Below are 19,419 nucleotides of genomic sequence, written 5' to 3'. Positions count from 1 at the left end.
CTAAGGTTGGCCTCATGATGATTTTGGCAGAATTCATTTGTCTTCAACTTTTAGGAAGGGTTATCACTAATTTTTGTTCAGCAGAATTCACTAATTCTACTAAATGTTGAGTAGAATTTAATAATGAAGCCACCTAGTCCTGGATTTGTATGTGTGTGTAAGGGTGGGTGTAGAATTTCATTATTGACTCAATCTCTTTCAGTCAGTTCAGTCACTCAGTCATGTCTGACTCTGCGATCCCATGGACTGCAGCATGCCAGGCTTCCTTGTCCATCACCAACTGGCAGAGCTTACTCAAACTCATGTCCATTGTGTCAGTGATGCCATCCAACCATCTCATCCTCTGTCATCCCCTTCTCCTCTGGCCCTCAATCTTTCCCAGCATCAGGGTCTTTTCCAATGAGTCAGTTCCTCACATCAGGTGGCCAAAGTATTGGAGTTTCAGCTTCAGCATCAGTCCTTCCAGTGACTATTCAGGACCTATTTCCTTTAGGATGGACTGGTTGGATCTTCTTGCTGTCCAAGGGACTCTCGAGAGTCTTATCCAACACCACAGTATAAAAGCATCAATTCTTCAGCACTCAGCGTTCTTTACAGTCCAACTTTCACATCCATACATGACTATTGGAAAAACCATAGCTTTGACTAGATGGACCTTTGTTGAACAAAGTAATGTGTCTGCATTTTTAATATGCTGTCTAGGTTGCTCATAACTTTCCTTCCAAGAAGCAAGCATCTTTTAATTTCATAGTTGAACTCACCATCTGCAGTGACTTTGGAGCTCCCCAAAATAAAGTCTGTCACTGTCCCCATCTATTTGCCATGAAGTGATGTGACCAGATGCCATGATCTTTGTTTTCTGAATGTTGAGTTTTAAGCCAACTTTTTCACTCTCTGCTTTCACTTTCATCAAGAGGCTGTTTAGTTCTTCACTTTCTGCCATAAGGGTGGTGTCATCTGCATATCTGAGGTTATTGATATTACTCCTGGCAATCTTGATTCCAGCTTGTGCTTCATCCAGTACAGCGTTTATCATGATGCTTTCCGCATATAAGTTAAATAAGCAGGGTGACAATATACAGCCTTGATGTAATCCTTTCACGATTTGGAACCAGTCTGTTGTTCCATGTCCAGTTCTAACTGTTGCTTCTAGACCTGCATGCAGATTTCTCAGGAGGCACGTCAGGTGGTCTGGTATTCCAATCCCTTTAGGAATTTTCCTTAGCCGATTTAAATTGATTCAGAGGTTCTATTTCTTCATGATTCCAGTCTTGGTAGATTTTATGCTTATAAGTACCATTTTCTTCTAGTTTATTAAATTTTTTGGCATTTATTATTCATATTGGGTTTCCCTGGTAACTCAGCTGGCAAAGAATCTGCCTGCAATGAAGGAGACCCTTATTCATTCAATTCCTGGGTTGGGAAGAGCACCTAGAGAAGGGATAGGCTACCCAGTGCAGTATTCTTGGGCTTCCCTGGTGGCTCAGACAGTACAGAATCCACCTGCAATGCAGGAGACCTGGGTTCAATCCCTGAGTTGAGAAGATCCCCTGGAGGAGGGCATGGCAATCACTCCAGTATGTTTGCCTGGAGAATCCCCATGGACAGAGGAGCCCAGCAGGCTGCAGTCCAGGGAGCTGCAAAGACTCGGACACGACTGACTAAGCACACATGCATTGTTCATCTTAGTCTACTATGGTCCATTGTATTTATGCATTATCAATTGTATTGTTTCTTCTTTCATTTCTGATTTTATTTATTTGCATCATCTCTCTTATTATTCTGTTTAGCTGAGAGTTTGTACACTTTGTATATCTTTGAAAAACAAAATCTCTTGTTTCACTGATTTTTCTATTGTTTTTCTAGTCTCTATTTTTTTTTTTTAATTTTGGTCCTGAACATGAACATGTATGCATGCTCAGTCTACCAGGTTTAGATAATGCCAGGGAAGCCCCTTTTAAAAGCAAACACCTAAGGTCAAGAAACAGAACATTGCCAGCCTTCCAGAATACAACCACCAAGATTACTCCCAATCACAACCAATATCCTCCACTATGGATCTTGACTTTATGATAAACAGTTCAGTGCTTTCTAAAAAACATGACCTTACAACTTTTGTATGCATTCCTAAGCAATACAATTTATTTGAAGTTGTATCAGTGGAATCATACTGCCTGCTCCCTTTTATGGCCTGCTTCTTTCAGTCTATCATATTTAATTGAGAGACTCACCCATCTTGTTCCTAGTAACCTTAGATCTTTTGTCTCCATCACTGAATAGCATGCCAATGCATGATTTTAGCAAAGTAATTATGATTTTACAATTCTACATTGCGTGAACACTGGGCTGCTTTTAGCTTTTTCTTATGAACAATTGTGCAATGAACATTCTTGGGCGTTTTTCACGGGACTCATGTTTAAAAGTCTCTTGGGTATACATGCAAGAACATAATCACTGGCCCGTAGTTATACGCATCTTCAGCTTTTCTGCATGGTGACAAATTGTTTTCTGTAGTGGTGGTAACAAGATGTAATCCAAGCAGCAACATAGAGAGTTTCTCTGCCTGCACATCTTCATCAATACCAAGTGTTGCCAAAATTTAATTTACTTGTTTATCACTACTTTTAAGTTTTTTGTACATTCTCACCTTTATGAACCTTTTGGACATTCTCTTCTATGAAAAGCCTGTTCACATTCAACTCTTTCGCCATTTTTCTATTCTATTTTCCATCTTGTTCTTAGTGATTCAGTGAATTATTTATGTGTTTCCAACACCAGTTAAAAGTGTGGCTAAAATAATCTTTTGCTTTGTTTTTTGTATGTTCTCTTTTGTGCTGTGCTTTGTGAACAGACTTTAATTAAGACATATTGAATTATATGACATACTTAATGATAACATAGTCAAAATTTATCATTCTTCTGCTTATGGCCCGTGCTTTTCTGTTTTAAGAAATCTGTCCCTGCCCTGGGGCCATGGAACTATTCTCTGTCTTGTCTTCTATAATATTTATGGTTTTGCCTCTCATAGTTAGGTCATAATCCAGCTACAAGTGATGTGTGTGTATAATGTTGAGTAGGGTTTCTTTCTGTTTTTATATTTTATCCTATGAACAGCTACCTAAACTTTTATTGATTCTCCCACTTACTGAAAAATCTGCCCTTTCCCTACAGATTTGCAGTGCCACATGTGTCATAAATCAAACATCTACTTATGTATGGGCTAGTTTGTCTACTCTCTATTAAGTCCCATGGCCCAATTTATCTATTTAAAATACCACATATCAGTATTCATCACTACAAATCTAAAGTCAATTCTGATATTTGGAGGGTGGGGCCTTCCTTTCGGATCTGCCATCTGTGGTGGAACTGCTGCCAAGATGCAGATTTTCATGAAGACCCTGACAGGGAAGACCATCACTCTCGAGGTCGAGGCCTCGGATACAATAGAAAATGTAAAGGCCAAGATCCAGGATAAAGAAGGAATTCCTTCTGACCAGCAAAGACTGATCTTTGCTGGCAAGCAATTGGAAGATGGGCGTACTTTGTCTGACTACAACATTCAAAAGGAGTCCACGCTTCATCTAGTGTTGAGACTTCGTGGTGGTGCTAAGAAAAGGAAGAAGAAGTCTTACACCACTCCCAAGAAGAACAAGCATAAGAGAAAGAAGGTTAAATTGGCTGTTCTGAAATACTATAAGGTGGATGAGAATGGCAAAATCAGTCGCCTTCGCCGGGAGTGTCCCTCAGATGAACGTGGTGCTAGAGTTTCTATGGCCAGTCACTTCAACAGACATTATTGTGGCAAATGTTGTCTGACCTATTGTTTCAACAAACCAAAAGACAAGTAATTGTATATTGGTTAATAAAGATATGAACTAACATTTTTTTAAAAAATTCTGATATTTGGATAAGGCCACTCAACTCTACCTTGTTCGTCAAGAATGTATAGGTTATTGTTGGCCTCTCTCGAATCCATTTCAAGCATCAATTCATCAGAAAAAGTTCAAACAAAATCCTTTCTAGGGTTCTACTTAGGATTGCATCGCACTTTTGGATTTGACTTCTTGTCCATAATATAGAATGTGATTGAATGGATAATGGTGTACTTTTCCTTTTAATAAAATCATCCTTAATATGTCCCAATAATATTTCTTTTTTTTCCCCATAAGAGAGCATTTTATCCTAGGCACTTCATATTTTGCAAATAGTGCCTTTGAAGTTTTCATTTTGTAAATTCTGTTGCTGGTAAATAGAATAAAATTGGCTTCTGTATGTTAATATTTTATCCTGTGAACTGCTACCTAAACTTTTATTGATTCTACCAATTTCTCTGTAAATACCTGTAGAATTTAGTGTACAGAATCATATCATCTGCAAACAATGCCAGTCTTGCTTCTTCCTGTCTGAGAACTTTGTTCCTTCTGTTCCCACCTACTATATTTTCAGGGTGATAGTGGACATTCTTACTTGATGCAGCTCTCACAAGGAAGCTTTCAGTAATTCCAAGAACGATATTTGCTGTAGGTGTTGTGTGCTGTAGCAATCTGGATCCAATCAGGAGATGGAAAGTACACAGTGATCAGAGGAAATATAATATAAAATTTAACATAATGCTTAAACATGAAGTATTCTTATATATGACACATGTAGAATATATTGGATACAGTAAGACTCCATATGGTATCCTGGTTTTAAGAAGCGCACCCAAGGGAAGACAAACTTGGAATGGGGGTACCTCGCCAAGCCTGGAGATCACACCTCATTGGAGAAGGTGTAGGAGAACCTACCGAATGGCAGAGAAGTTTGCTAATTTACCAGCACCAAAGCCAGTCTGCAGAACCAGAGCTGATCTACAGTTGAACGGTAAGCAGGAAGGTACCCTCTGGAGCACATCAGTGTGGAAAGGCCCCAACTATTGGCTGGCATGTGGACGTGTGGTAGGAACAGGGGACCTGGTGGAGTCGGAGGCCTGGAGCTGGCAATGTCCTATACGTAGGATCAGGAGGGCCTCGATCTTGTGAGGGCTGCAGCCTTGGGATGAGTACAGGAGATAAACCTAGTGGTGGGGTAAGCTAGGGGAATGAGTGCAAATAAGTAGGGGGAATCTGCGAGTAGGTGGTTTGGAGCACAAGATATCCATATGAAGAGGGCCACAGAAAGCCAATGACCAGGCCACATGGGTTCTGCACAGTCAACAAGGACAGTTGTTCTGGGCACATGCTTGGAGCAGAACACCTAGGCTATCGTTACACTCACACTTCTGACAGCCAGAAGTCACAGGAGAGCTACTTCCTCCTTCAATGTCCATCCAGCGTCTTCTAACTGAGAAAATGGAACATCAGGATCACTCTGAAGGAGAGATTCTTAAAGTAATCCATCCATTATCAGAGAGCTTATCATAAAGAGTGAATTTAGAACAGGGAGGCAAAGCATTAATATTGGCTTCATATCCTTTGTCAGTGTAGGGAAGTCCCTTATACTGCTATTTTGTGACATAAATCATAGGCAACCTGCTGATGTTCAGTCACTAAGTCGTGTCCAACTCTGTGCAAACCCGTGGACTGTAGTGCACCAGGCTTCCCTGTCCTTCACTACTTCCCAAAATTCCCTCAAACTCATGTGTATTGAGTCAGTGATGTTATCTAACCACTTCATCCTCTGTGGCCCCCTTCTCCTCCTGCCCTCAATCTTTCCCTGCATCAGTCTTTTCCAGTGAGTCAGCTCTTCCCATCAGATGGCCTAAGTATTAGAGCTTCAGCCTCAGCATCAGTCCTACCAATGAATATTCTGTTTGATTTCCCTTAGGATTGACTGGTTTGATCTTGTTATCCAAGGGACTCTCAAGAGTCTTCTCCATTACCACAATTTGAAAGCATCAATTCTTTGGCACTCAGACTTCTTGTTGGTTCAATTCCCACATCCTTACATGACTACTGGAAAAACCATAGCTTTAACTATACTGAACTTTGTCAGAAAAGTGATGTCTCCTTTTTATATGCTGTCTAAAATAGGCACCCTCTCTATCATCATATTGTTTCTCTGGTGAATTAATGATTGAAGCAGCAGGATTGGCCATTACCAGAGTTTTAATAGACTACTTATAATTCTTATTGGACCCAGGGCTCTTTGGCCTGAAATGAGCTTTGCTGTAAAACCCAGGCTCTTGCACAAAGCGGGTGTCATGGGGGTAAGGCAGAGACACCATGACCTCTGCATTCTAGTCCTACCCAGGGCTTGCCTGACCTACTTGCAAGAAGAGACTAGGTGTATGGTAAGATTGTCTCTTACACCATGAGTGTGAATAGCACATGTTCTCCTCTGCTGCTGCTGCTGCTGCTAAGTCACTTCAGTCGTGTCCGACTCTGTGTGACCCCATAGACGGAAGCCCACCAGGCTCCCCTGTCCCTGGGATTCTCCAGGCAAGAACACTGGAGTGGGTTGCCATTTCCTTCTCCAATGTGTGAAAGTGAAAAGTGAAAGTGAAGTCACTCAGTCGTGTCCAACCCTTAGCGACCCCATGGACTACAGCCAACCAGGCTCCCAGAAACTGTAAAACTCCTAGAGGAAAACATAGGCAAAACACTCTCTGACATAAATCACAGCAGGATCCTTTATGACCCACCTCCCAGAGTAATGGAAATGAAAGCAAAAATAAACAAATGGGACACAATTAAATTTAAATGATTTTGCACAACAAAGGAAACTATAAGCATGGTGAAAAGACAGCCTTCAGAATGGGAGAAAATAATAGCATACGAAACAACTGACAAAGAATGAATCTCAAAAATATACAAGAAGCTCCTGCAGCTCAATTCCAGAAAAATAAACGACCCAATAAAAAAATGGGCCAAAGAACTAAACAGACATTTCTCCAAAGAAGATATACAGATGCCTAACAAACACATGAAAATATGCTCAACATCACTCATTGATGCAAATCAAAACCACAATGAGGTGCCATCTCACACCGATCAGAATGGCTGCTATCAAAAAATCTACAAACAACAAATGCTGGAGAGAGTGTGGAGAAAAGGGAACCCTCTTACACTGTTGGTGGGAATGCAAACTAGTACAGCCACTATGGAGACCAGGGTGTAGATTCCTTAAAAAAAAAAAAAAAACTGAAAATAGAACTGCCATGTGACTCAGCAATCTCACTGCTAGGCATACACACTGAAGAAACAGAACTGAAAGAGACAGGTGTACCCCAATGTTCATCGCATCATTGTTTACAATAGCCACGACATGGAAGCAACATGGATATCCATCAGCAGATGAATGGATAAGAAAGCTGTGGTACATATACACAATGGAGTATTATCAACTATTAAAAAGAATGCATTTGAATCAGTTTTAATGAGGTGGATGAAACTGAGCCTATTATACAGAGTGAAGTAAATCAGAAAGGAAAATACCAATAGAGTATATTAACACATGTATATGGAATTTAGAAAGATGGTAACAATGACCCTATATGCAAGATAGCAAAAAAGACACAGATGTAAAAATAAACTTTTGGACTCTGTGGGAGAAGGTGAGGGTGGGATGATCTGAGAGAACAGCATTGAACCATGTATATTATCTTATGTGAAATAGATCACCAGTCCAGATTCAATGCATGAAACAGGGTGCTCAGGGCTGGTACACTGGGATGACCCTGAGAGATGGGATGGGAAGGGAGGTGGGAGGGGGGGTTTAGGATGGGGAACACATGTACACCCATGGCTGATTCATGTCAGTGTATGGCAAAAACCACTACAATAATGTAAAGCGATTAGCCTCCAATTAAAATAAATTAATTTTTCAATAATAATAAAAATTCAATTAATGACCAGAAAATACTAACAATGAAATGAAAGTAGAAAATGTATGAACAAAATAGCAAAGAAAAAGAAAATAATAAAAAATAAATAAATACTAAAGTTAAAGAATAAAAATTATTCAGTAAAGACCTTCAATAGCAGATTCCACCAAAGAGGGAAAAGAGTTAGTGAACTAGCAGATGAGTCATATCATTGGAATTACACAGTCATAAGAGCAAAAAGAAAAAAATACTGAAAAGCTTAAAGAAAGCTTATGGGAATTATGAGATACCACAAAAAGGGACAATCTGCTCATTATTGGAGTCCCAGAAGGAAAAGAGAAGGGGAAAGGGGTAGAAAACTTATCTTAAAAAAATAATGGTTAAGATCTAGGGAAATATTTGGACATCCAATTCATGAAGCTAATATTTAAAACAAAAAGTATATTTTCCATAACAAACTACAACAAAATGCCTAACATACATGAGAGACAATTCTAAAAGCAAAAAGAAAAAAGTTCTACATATAGATAACCCTATAAGCTATATGAGGGTATTTCTCAGCAGAAATCTTTCAAGCCCAGAGAGTATGGTGATATATTCAAAGTGCTAAAAGAAAAAACACAGTCAACCAAGAAACAAAGCAAAAATAAATATTCCAGATCTAATTAAAATTAAAAACTTTTGAACAGCAAAGGAAACCATTGACAAAGCAAAAAGACAGCCTACAGACTGAGAGAAGATGTTTGCAAATAATGTGACTAAAATGTGGTTACTATAAAAAATATACAAACATCTCCTACAATTCAAAGTAGAAAACAAACAAACAAAAAAAAAAACACCAATCAGATTAAACAACGAACAGAAGACCTGAGTAGGCATTTTTCCAAAGAAGGCATATAGATGGCTAAGAGGCACATTAAAAGATGCTCAATATTACCAATAATTAGATGAATGCAAATCAAAACGACAGTATCACACCTTTCAGAAAGGCTATAATCAAAGTCTACAAATAACTAATGTTGGAGAGGATATGGAGAAAAGGCCACCCTTGTTCACCATTGATGAAAATGTAAATTCTACAGACTATGGAAAACAGTATAGAGGTTCCTCAAAAAACTTAAAATAGAACTACCATGGATCCATATTATCCAGCAAATCCACTCTTGTTTCCTATTTCAAGTTTCCACTTTGAAAAAAATGAAAACACTAATTTTAAAAGATACATGAGCCCCAATGTTCATTACAACACTATTTAAAATAGACAAGACTGGAACAACAGATATTAGTATTAAGAAACGTGATGTGTATATATAAAATGGAATATCTTCAACCATAAAAATAGAATGAATTTCTGCCATTTGCAGCAATCTAGATGGACCTAGAGATTATGTTTACTGAAATAAGTCAGTAAGGCAAAACCTATATGTATCACATATGTGGAATCTAAAAAATAATACAAATGAATGTATATGCAGAACAAAACCAGACTCACAGACATAGAAAACAAATCTGTGGTCATCAAAGGGGTGAATAGAGATGCGAAGGACAAATCAGGAGTATGGGATTACAGATAGAAATGACATGCATAAAATTAATAAGCAAAAGGATACACTGTATAGCAAAAGGAGTTACAGCCATTATCTTCTAATAACCTATAATGGAGTATAATGTGCAAAAATAAAGAATCACTATACTATACACCTGAAATTAATATAATATTTAAATCAACTATACTCAATTAAAAATAAGCCTTAAAAATGTGTAAAGGACTGACTATATGAGAGCTTCCTGAATATGTTATGGGAGTACATTTGGTTACAGATATTTGGAAACTGTTTGGTAGTTTCTTATAATGCTAAAATATGCGTACCATATTGCTACTCTTAAGATTTTAACTAAGAGAAAAGAAAGCATAGCTTCACACAAAGACTTGAATATCAATATTAATAGAAGTTTAATTTATAACAGTAAAGAACCGAAAATGATACCAATAGCCATATAAAGAAACAATTGCTGCTCCATAGCCAAGTCTAGTCTGACTCATTCAAACCCCATAGACTTCAGAACTCCAGGCTCCTGTCTTCCACTATCTCCTGGAGTTTGCTCAAATTCATGTCCATTGAGTTTGTGATGCTATATAACCATCTCATCCTCTATTGTCCTCTTCTCCTTTCGACTTCAGTCTTTCCCAGCATCAGGGTCTTTTCCAATGAGTCTGCTCTTTGCATCCCATGACCAAAGTATTGGTGCTTCAGCATCCATTATTCCAATGAATATTCAAGGTTGATTTCCTCTAGGACTGACTGGTTTGATCTCCTTAATGACCAAGGGACTCTCAAGAGTCTTCACTAGCACCACAGTTCAAAAGCATCAATTCTTGGGCTATCAGCTTTCTTCACAGTCCAACTCTCACATCCATACATGACCACGGGAAAAAACATAATTTGACTAGCTGGACCTTGGTTGGCAAAGTAATGTCTCTGCTTTTTCATATGCTATCTAGGTTGGTCATGACTTTCCTTCCAAGGAGTAAGCGTCTTTTAATTTCCTGGCTGCAATCAGCATCCACAGTGATTTTGGAGCCCAAAAAATAAATTATGACACTGTTTCCACTGTTTCCCCATCTATTTCCCATGAAGTGATGGGGCCAGATGCCATGATCTTTGTTTTCTGAATGTTGAGCTTCAAGCCAACCTTTTCACTAACCTCTTTCACTTTCATCAAGAGGCTTTTTAGTTCTGCACTTTCTGCCATAAGGGTGGTGTCATCTGCATATCTGAGGTTATTGATATTTCTCCCAGCAATCTTGATTCCAGCTTGTGCTTCTTCCAGCCCAGCGTTCCCCATGATGTGCTCTGCACAGAAGTTAAATAAGCACGGTGACAATATGCAGCCTTGACGTACTCCTTTTCCTATTTGGAACCAGTCTGTTGTTCCATGTCCAGTTCCAACTGTTGCTTCCTGACCTGCATACAGGTTTCTCAAGAGGCAGGTCAGGTGTTCTGGTACTCCCATCTCTTTCAGAATGTTCCAGAGTTTATTGTGATCCACACAGTCAAAGGCTTTGGCATAGTCAATGAAGCAGAAATAGATGTTTTTCTGGAACTCTCTGGCTTTCTCCATGATCCAGTGGATGTTGGCAATTTGATCTCTGGTGCCTCTCCCTTTTCTAAAACCTGCTTGAACATCTGGAAGTTCACGGTTCACATATTGCTGAAGCCTGGCTTGGAGAAGTTTGAGCATGACTTTACTAGCGTGTGAGATGAGTGCAACTGTGCGGTAGTTAGAGCGTTCTTTGGCATTGTCTATCTTAGGGATTGGAATGATGACTGGCCTTTTCTCTGCATATAAGTTAAATAAGCAGGGTGACAATATACAAGCTTGACGAACTCTTTTCCTATTTGTGACCAGTCTGTTGTTCCATGTCCAGTTCTAACTGTTGCTTCTTGACCTGCATACAGATTTTTCAGGAGACAGGTAAGGTATTGTGGTATTCCCATCTCTTTCAGAATTTTCCAGAGTTTGCTTTGATCCACACAGTCAAAGGCTTTGGCATAGTCAATAAAGCAGAAGTAGATGTTTTTCTGGAACTCTCTTGCTTTGTTGATAAGGCAACAGATGTTGGCAATTTGATACCCGGTTCCTCTGCCTTTTCTAAATACAGCTTGAACATCTGGAAGTTCACGGTTCATGTACTGTTGAAGCATAGCTTAGAGATTTTTGAGCATTCCTTTGCTGGCGTGTGAGATGAGTGCAACTGTGTGGCCGGTTGAACATTCTTTGGCCTTGCCTTTCTTTGGGATTGGAAGGAAAACTGACCTTTTCCAGTCCTGTGGCCACTGCTGAGTTTTCCAAATTTCCTGGCATATTGAGTACAGCACTTCAATGGCATCATATTTTAGCATTTGATATAGCTTAGCTGGAATTCCATCACCTCCACTAGTTTTGTTCATAGTGATGCTTCCTAAGGCCTACTTGACTTCACATTCCAGGATGTCTGGCTCTAGGTGAGTGACCACAACATCGTAGTTATCTGGGTCACGAAGATCTTGTTTGTATAGTTCTTCTGTGTATTCTCGCCACCTCTTCTTTATATTATTCTGTTTCTGTTAGGTCCATACCATTTCATACCATTAGATGGGGAAACAATGGAAACAATGAGAGAATATTATTTTGGGCTCCAAAATCACTGCAGATGGTGACCAGCCATGAAAGTAAAAGGCGCTTGCTCCTTGGAGGAAAAGTTATGACAAACCTAGACAGCATACAAAAAGTAGAGACATTACTTTGCTGACAAAGGTCCATCTAGTCAAAGCTATGGTTTTCCCATTAGTTATGTATGGATGTGAAGGTTGGACTATAAAGAAAGCTGAGCACAGAAGAATTGATGCTTTTGTACTGTGGTGTTGGAGAAGACTCTTGAGAGTCCCTTGGACTGCAAGGAGATCCAACCAGTCAATCCTGAAGGAAATCAGTTCTGAATATTCATTGGAAGTACTGATACTGAAACTGAAACTCCAATACTCTGGCCACCTGATGCAAAGAACTGACTCATTGGAAAAGACCCTAATGCTGGGCAAGATTGAAGGCAGGAGGAGCAAGGGATGACAGAGGATGAGATGGTTGGACGGCATCACCAACTCGATGGACATGAGTTAGAGCATGCTCCGAGAGTTGGTGATGGACAGTGATGCCTGTCTTGCTGCAGTCCATGGGGCTGCAAAGAGTCAGACACGCCTGAGCAACTGAATTGGCTGACCAAAGATACTTGAAGAAAATGCCGTAAAAGGCTAGGTAATGTTGAAGATTACTAGAGATTATTTAGCCAGCATGTGTAATTTTTCTTTCTCCCATTATTCTTTCAAATTTGGAATATTCATTTTACAAAGTTTACATTTTTTTATAAATAAATATATTTTATTAAAATATAGTTGATTGACAATGTTTCAGGAGCACAACAAAGTGATTCAATTATAGAAATGCACATATATTATTTTTGAAGTTATTTTCCATTATAGGTTATTACAACATATTGACTATAGTTCCCTGTGCTATCCCTGTGTCTCCTGCATTGAACCTATGTCTCCTGCATTTCAGGCAGATTCTTTACAGTCTGAGACACAAGGGTAGCCCTAAATATCCTACTCTATCCCTATCATTTATACTTGCATTTCCATCAGAAAATGTCTGTATGTCACAACGTTGTTTAAGGTTAAAAATTCACTTTTTATAAAGTGTGAGATCACAGAGCTCTTGTTGTGGGTCTTAAGGGAAATGTTTGGGCGATCTTGTATTTTATCCCCAGCCCATCTTCAGAGGAGATATAAGTCTAAATGAATTCTCAGCTCCAAGCTTTAAAAATTTGGAACTTTTCATCAGAGGGCAGGCAGAAGAAGCAAAAGAACCAAAGTCCCACAGCAGCTAAAACAGAAACTACATTACAGAAAGTTCATTAGGATGAAAAAGTAGAAAATTATGTCTCAGATGAAGGGACAAGATAAAACCCCAGAAAAACAACTAAATGAAGTGGAGATAGGCAACCTTCCAGAAAAATAATTCAGAATAATGATAGTGAAAGTGATCCAAGATCTTGGGACAACAATAGAGAAGATGCAATAAATGTTTACCTATGAGACCTACTATAAGAACTAAAGAACAGACAAACAGATGAATAATGCACTAGAAGGAATCAATAGCTGAATAACTGAGGCAGAAGAATGGATAAATGACCTGGAAGACAATGGTTGAAATCACTGCCACAGAATAGGATATAGAAAAAAGAATGAAAAGAAACAAAGACAACCTCAGAGACCTCTAGGGCAACATCAAATACACCAACATTCACATAATAGGGGTCTCAGAAGTAGAAGAGAGAGAAAAAGCACCTGAGAAAATACTTGAAGAGATAATAGCTGAAAACTTCCCTAATATGGGAAAGGAAACATTCATCCAAGTCCAGGAAGCACAGAGTGTCTCAGATAGGATAAACCTGAGGAGGAACACATCGAGACACATAGTAATCAGACTCTCAGAAATTAAAGACAGACAAAATATTAAAAGCAACAAGGGAAAAATGACAACATACAAGGGAACTTTCATCAGGCTGTCAGCAGATTTCTCAACAGAATCCCTACAAGCCAGAAGGGGATGGCACGATGCATTTAAAGTGATGAAAGGGAAGAACCTACACCCAAGAATACTCTACCCAGCAAGACTCTTATTCAGATTTGATGGAGAAATCAAAAGCTTTCCAGACAAGGAAAAGTTAAGAGAATTCAGCACCACCAAACCAGCTTTACAGCAAATGCTAAAGGAACTTCTCTAGGCAGGAAACACAAGAGAAAGAAATGACCTACAGAAAATAAACTCCAAACAATTAAGAAACAGTATTAAGATCATACATATCAATAATTACCTTAAATGGAAATGGATTAAATGCACCAACCAAAAGACATAGACTGGCTGAGCGGATAAAAACATGTGCATGTATGCAATTCCACCTACCACATCACTCCTCTTGACCCCACAAATATTGTTAGGTTAATCTTGTTCCCAATATGGCTTGCAATTGTAATTTCTTTTTTGTCTGGCTATTGATTGTGAAGACTATTCTTTTCTTGATTGTGAAAACTAATAAATATCTTTTACTATTGTGATTATGTAACTATTACACACTTAATACCACTGTATCATGGTTGCGCAACAGAAAAACAATAGAATTCTGTATCATCAAAACTACCACTTAATAGAAAAACCTGTACTCACTATTTAAAATCCAGATGCATATCACAATTATCTTGAAAGCTTTTTGAAAAATACAAATGCCCAGGTATTGCTGTTTTTCACCGGAGCTCCACATATGTTTCTAATGAGCAGCCATGTTTAAAAGCAACTGAACTATGTGATGATCTTTTGCTTTTATATTTTTTGTTTCACTCTTTCTAGTTCATATTCAGTGCTCCCATTTAATTTAATTTATATTTTTCAATTCCTCAGTCTCTTCTTTTTTGATCTTCTTTCTTTCAGAAAATTTATGAGGAAACATTGAACCTAAACCACACTTTGGATGAGATGGACTGAACTGACATTTACAGATTATTTATTCTAACAGAATACACAGCACACATGGAACATTCCCCAGGATAGATACTACTATAGACTAACAACAGGCTTAATACATTTAAGAGGATTAAAATAATATCAAGTATCTCTTTTGTCCATACTGGTATAAGAATTTTTTTGTCCTGACTGGTATAAAACTAGAAATAAATTGCAAGGGGAAAGCTAGAAAATTCACAGTTACAAATTTATGTGGTGGTTAAATGATATGCTACTGAATACTCAATAAATCAAAGGAAGAAATCAAAAGAGAAATTTTAAAAATATCTTTATAGAAATGAAAAAGGAAGCAAAACACTAAAATTTCTGGATTACATCAAAAAGAATTCTATGAGAATAGTCGATAGCAATAAATCCCTACAATAATAAAAAGGGAAGATCAATAATATGCATACTATTACACCTTTCAAGGAAGTATAAAAAGAAGAATGTACTCAGCCCAAAGTTGGTAGAAACAAAACAGAAATAACTGAAATAAAAACGTGATAGAAAAAAAGCAATACAATTTAGAGCTGTTTTTGAAGGAATAAATAAAGGAAACAAACGTTTCACTAGATACTGAAAAGAAGAGTGGGGATTCAAATAAATAAAATTAGAAGTGAAGGAGGAGATATTATAGCTGGTATAACACAAATAGAAGGTCATGAGACTACCATGAACAATACTATGCCAACATTTGGATAACCTAGAAAAAATGGAAACATTCCTATCAATATGTAATCCACCTAGACTGAATCATGAAGATATAAAAAGTCTGAGCAGATTAATTACAAGTAAAGGAGTTGAATCATTTGAATCAAACCTCCAAAAAGTAAATATGAAGAACCAGTTGGCTTCACTAGTGAACTCCACCAAAATTTTAGTGAAGAATTAGCGTCCATTATTCTTAAAACTTTACAAATTAGAGAACACTATCAAACTAATTTTGCAGGTGACAGTTACTGACATACTAAAGTGTGATAAGAACACTAAAAGTAATAGTTATAATCTAATATCTATGATGGACATAGATGCAAAAATACTCAACAAAATATTAACAAAAGGAATTTAACAATACATTAAATGGATCAAACAACATAATCAAGTGGGACTCTTTACAAGGATGGAATTATGCAAATCAGTGAAGGTGACACATCACATTAACAAAATGAAGAATAAAAATCATGTGATCTTTTCTTGGCTTCAGATACAAAGTTTGAGTTGATTTAGCTTCTACTGTTTCTTCACCCCTTGGCAGTAAGGCATTCTAGCACTTTGCACAGATTTTAGGCACACACACACAAATCTTGGGTTTCCAGGTGGGGCAGTGGTAAAGAATATATATACTAATACAGGAGATACAAGACATGCCAGTTTGATCCCTGGGTTGGGAAAATCCCCTGAAGTAGGTAGTGGTAACCCACTCCAGTATTCTTGCCTGGAAAATTCCCTGGATAGAGGAGCCCAGTGGGCTACAGTCCATGGGGTTGCAAAGAATTGGACACAGCTGAGCACACAGTCAATAGATATACAGAAATATTTGACAGAACTCAACATCTAATGATAAAAAAATCTCAACAAGCTAGGTATAAAGGAAACATACCTCAATAACATAAAGGTCATCTATGACAAGCCCACAGCTAACATCATACTCACTGGTTAAAAGCTGAAAGGTTTTCATCTAAGATTATGAAACATACTTCCTACTTTATGCACCATAGTACTGAATCTTGGCAGAGAAATGGCCAGCAAAATAAATAAAAAGCACCCATATTTAAATAAAGAAATAAAACTGTCTCTATTTACAGATAATTTGCTATTGTGTATAGAAAAATCTATATTTCACAAAAATGTTAGATTTAATATACCAATTTTGTAAAGTTTCAAGGTACAAAATCAATATATAAAAGTCAGTGGCATTTCTATGCACTAACAACACAATATCAGGAAGATAAAGAAACAATCTCATTTCCAAGTAAATTCAAAAGAATAAAATATCTAGGAGTAAATTTAACCAAGGAGGTAAAATAGTTTAAATTTTACATTATAAAGCAGTGATAAAATCAACTAAAGAAGACACAAAAATGTAATTAAATTCTGTGCTCACAGATTGGAAGAATTAATAGTGTTAAAGTATTCATACTACCAAAATAGTTGTAGAGTACAGGCAATCTCTATCAAAATGTCAGTGGCAGTTTTAACAGGAAGAGAAACAAAATTCTAAAATTTGTATGGAACCACAAAGTATCTCAGTTAGTCAAAACAATCTTGGGAATGTTGAACAAAGTTGGAAGCATCACACATCCTAATTGCAAACTACATTACAAAGCTATAGTAATCAAAACAATCTGTTATTGGCATGTAAATAGACACAATAGATCAATAGTACAGAATAGGTAGCTGGGAAACTCATGCCTATATGGACAATTAAGTTATATAGAGAAAAGTAAGAAGGGATATACAATGTGGAAAGTTTAGCCTTTTAAAAAATGATGCTGGGAAAACTGGACAGGCACATGTAAAAAAATAAAATTGATGAACCCCTATCTACCACAATACAGAAAAATAAATGCAAGATAGATTAATTACTTTAACTTCAGTCCTGAAGTCATTTAATTCCTAGAAAAATATAGGGAATGACCTCCTTGATATTGATTTTAGCAGTGGTTTTTGGATTGGACACCAAAAGCTATAATAATTAGGCAAAAATTAAAAAGTGGACTATATCAAACTAAAAAACTTCTATAAAGCAAATAAAACTAGCAACAAAATAAAGAGGGGGAAATACTTGCAAATCACTTATATGTTATGGGGTTAATTTCAACAATATTATAAAAAGTCATGGTCTGCTGAAGATGGCAGAATAGGACTACCTGAGGCTCATTTCTTCCCAAAAGAACATCAAGAACATCTACAAGTGAAATAATTCACACAAAACACCAGCAGAACACTAGCAGAAGACCACAGTCACAGAAAAGAACGAGAAAATATTCCTGCATATTAGGGTAAGATTACGGAGAGAAATTTGGAAAACTCAGCAGTGGCCACAGGACTGGAAAAGGTCAGTTTTCATTCCAATCCCAAAGAAAGGCAATGCCAAAGAATGTTCAAACTACCACATGATTGCACTCATCTCACACGCTAGTAGAGTAATCTTCAAAATTCTCCAAGCCAGGCTTCAACAATACCTGAATCGTGAACTTCCAAATGTTCAAGCTGGTTTTAGAAAAGGCAGAGGAACCAGAGATCAAATTGCCAACATCCACTGGATCACTGAAAAAGCAAGAGAGTTCCAAGAAACATCTATTTCTGCTTTATTGACTATGCCAAAGCCTTTGACTATGTGGATCACAACAAACTGGAAAATTCTTCAAGCGATGGGAATACCAGACCAACTTACCTGCCTCTTGAGAAAAAGGTTGGGGGTGGGAGGAGAAGGGGACGACCGAGAATGAGATGGTTGGATGGCATCACCGACTCTGTGGACATGAGTTTGAGTGAACTCCGGGAGTTGGTGATGGACAGGGAGGCCTGGCGTGCTGTGATTCATGGGGTCGCGGAGAGTCGGACACGACTGAGCGACTGAACTGAACTGAACTGAACTGAGAAATCTGTATGCAGCACAGGAAGCAACAGTTAGAGCTGGACATGGGACCACAGACTGGTTCCAAATAGGGAAAGGAGTACGTCAAGGCTGTATACTGTCACCCTGCTTATTTAACTTATATGCAGAGTACATCATAAGAAACACTGGGCTGGATGAAGCAAAAGCTAGAATCAAGATTGCCAGGAGAAATATCAATAACTTCTATTGATATTGAGATATCAATAACAAGATATGCAGATGACACCCCCCTTATGGCAGAAAGTGAAGAAGAACTAAAGAGCCTCTTGATGCAAGTGAAAGAGAGTGAAAAAGTTGGCTTAAAGCTCAACATTCAGAAAATTAAGATCATGGCATCCAGTCCCATCACTTCATGGCAAATAGATGGGGAAACAGTGGCAGACTTTATCTTTTGGGGCTCCAAAATCACTGCAGATGGTGACTGCAACCATGAAATTAAAAGACCCTTACTCCTTGGAAGGAAAGTTATGACCAACCTGGTGGTGGTGGCTTAGTCGCTAAGTCGTGTCCAACTCTTGCAACCTCATGGACTATAGCCCATCAGGTTCCTCTGTCCATGGGATTTTCCAGGCAAGAATAATGGAGTGGATTGCCATTTCCTTCTCCAGGGGATCTTCCCAACCCAGGAATTGAACCCAGGTCTCTTGCATTGCAGTCAGATTCTTTACTGACTGAGTTATGAGGGAAATCCTATGACCAACCTCGATGGCATATTAAAAAGCAGAGTCATTACTTTGCCAACAAAGGTCTGTCTAGTCAAAGCTAGGAGAAGGCAATGGCACCCCACTCCAGTACTCTTGCCTGGAAAATCCCATGGATGGAGGAGCCTGGTAGGCTGCAGTCCATGGGGTCGCTAAGAGTCAGACATGACTGAGCAACTTCACTTTCATTT

The 19,419-nt window shown here is 38.1% G+C and overlaps 1 pseudogene; it reads left to right on the top strand.

Annotated features, from left to right (window-relative positions):
- The first annotated feature begins 3,377 nt into the window (after window positions 1-3,377).
- On the top strand, window positions 3,378-3,848 carry LOC129564612 (ubiquitin-ribosomal protein eS31 fusion protein pseudogene; annotated as a pseudogene).
- Window positions 3,849-19,419: the final 15,571 nt, after the last annotated feature.

This window comes from Moschus berezovskii, chromosome X (genome assembly GCF_049115385.1).
Source record: "Moschus berezovskii isolate FMDL1 chromosome X, NW_MosBer_1.0, whole genome shotgun sequence".
Classification (NCBI taxonomy): Eukaryota; Metazoa; Chordata; class Mammalia; order Artiodactyla; family Moschidae; genus Moschus; species Moschus berezovskii.
This window is presented reverse-complemented; position numbering and strand designations above follow the sequence as displayed.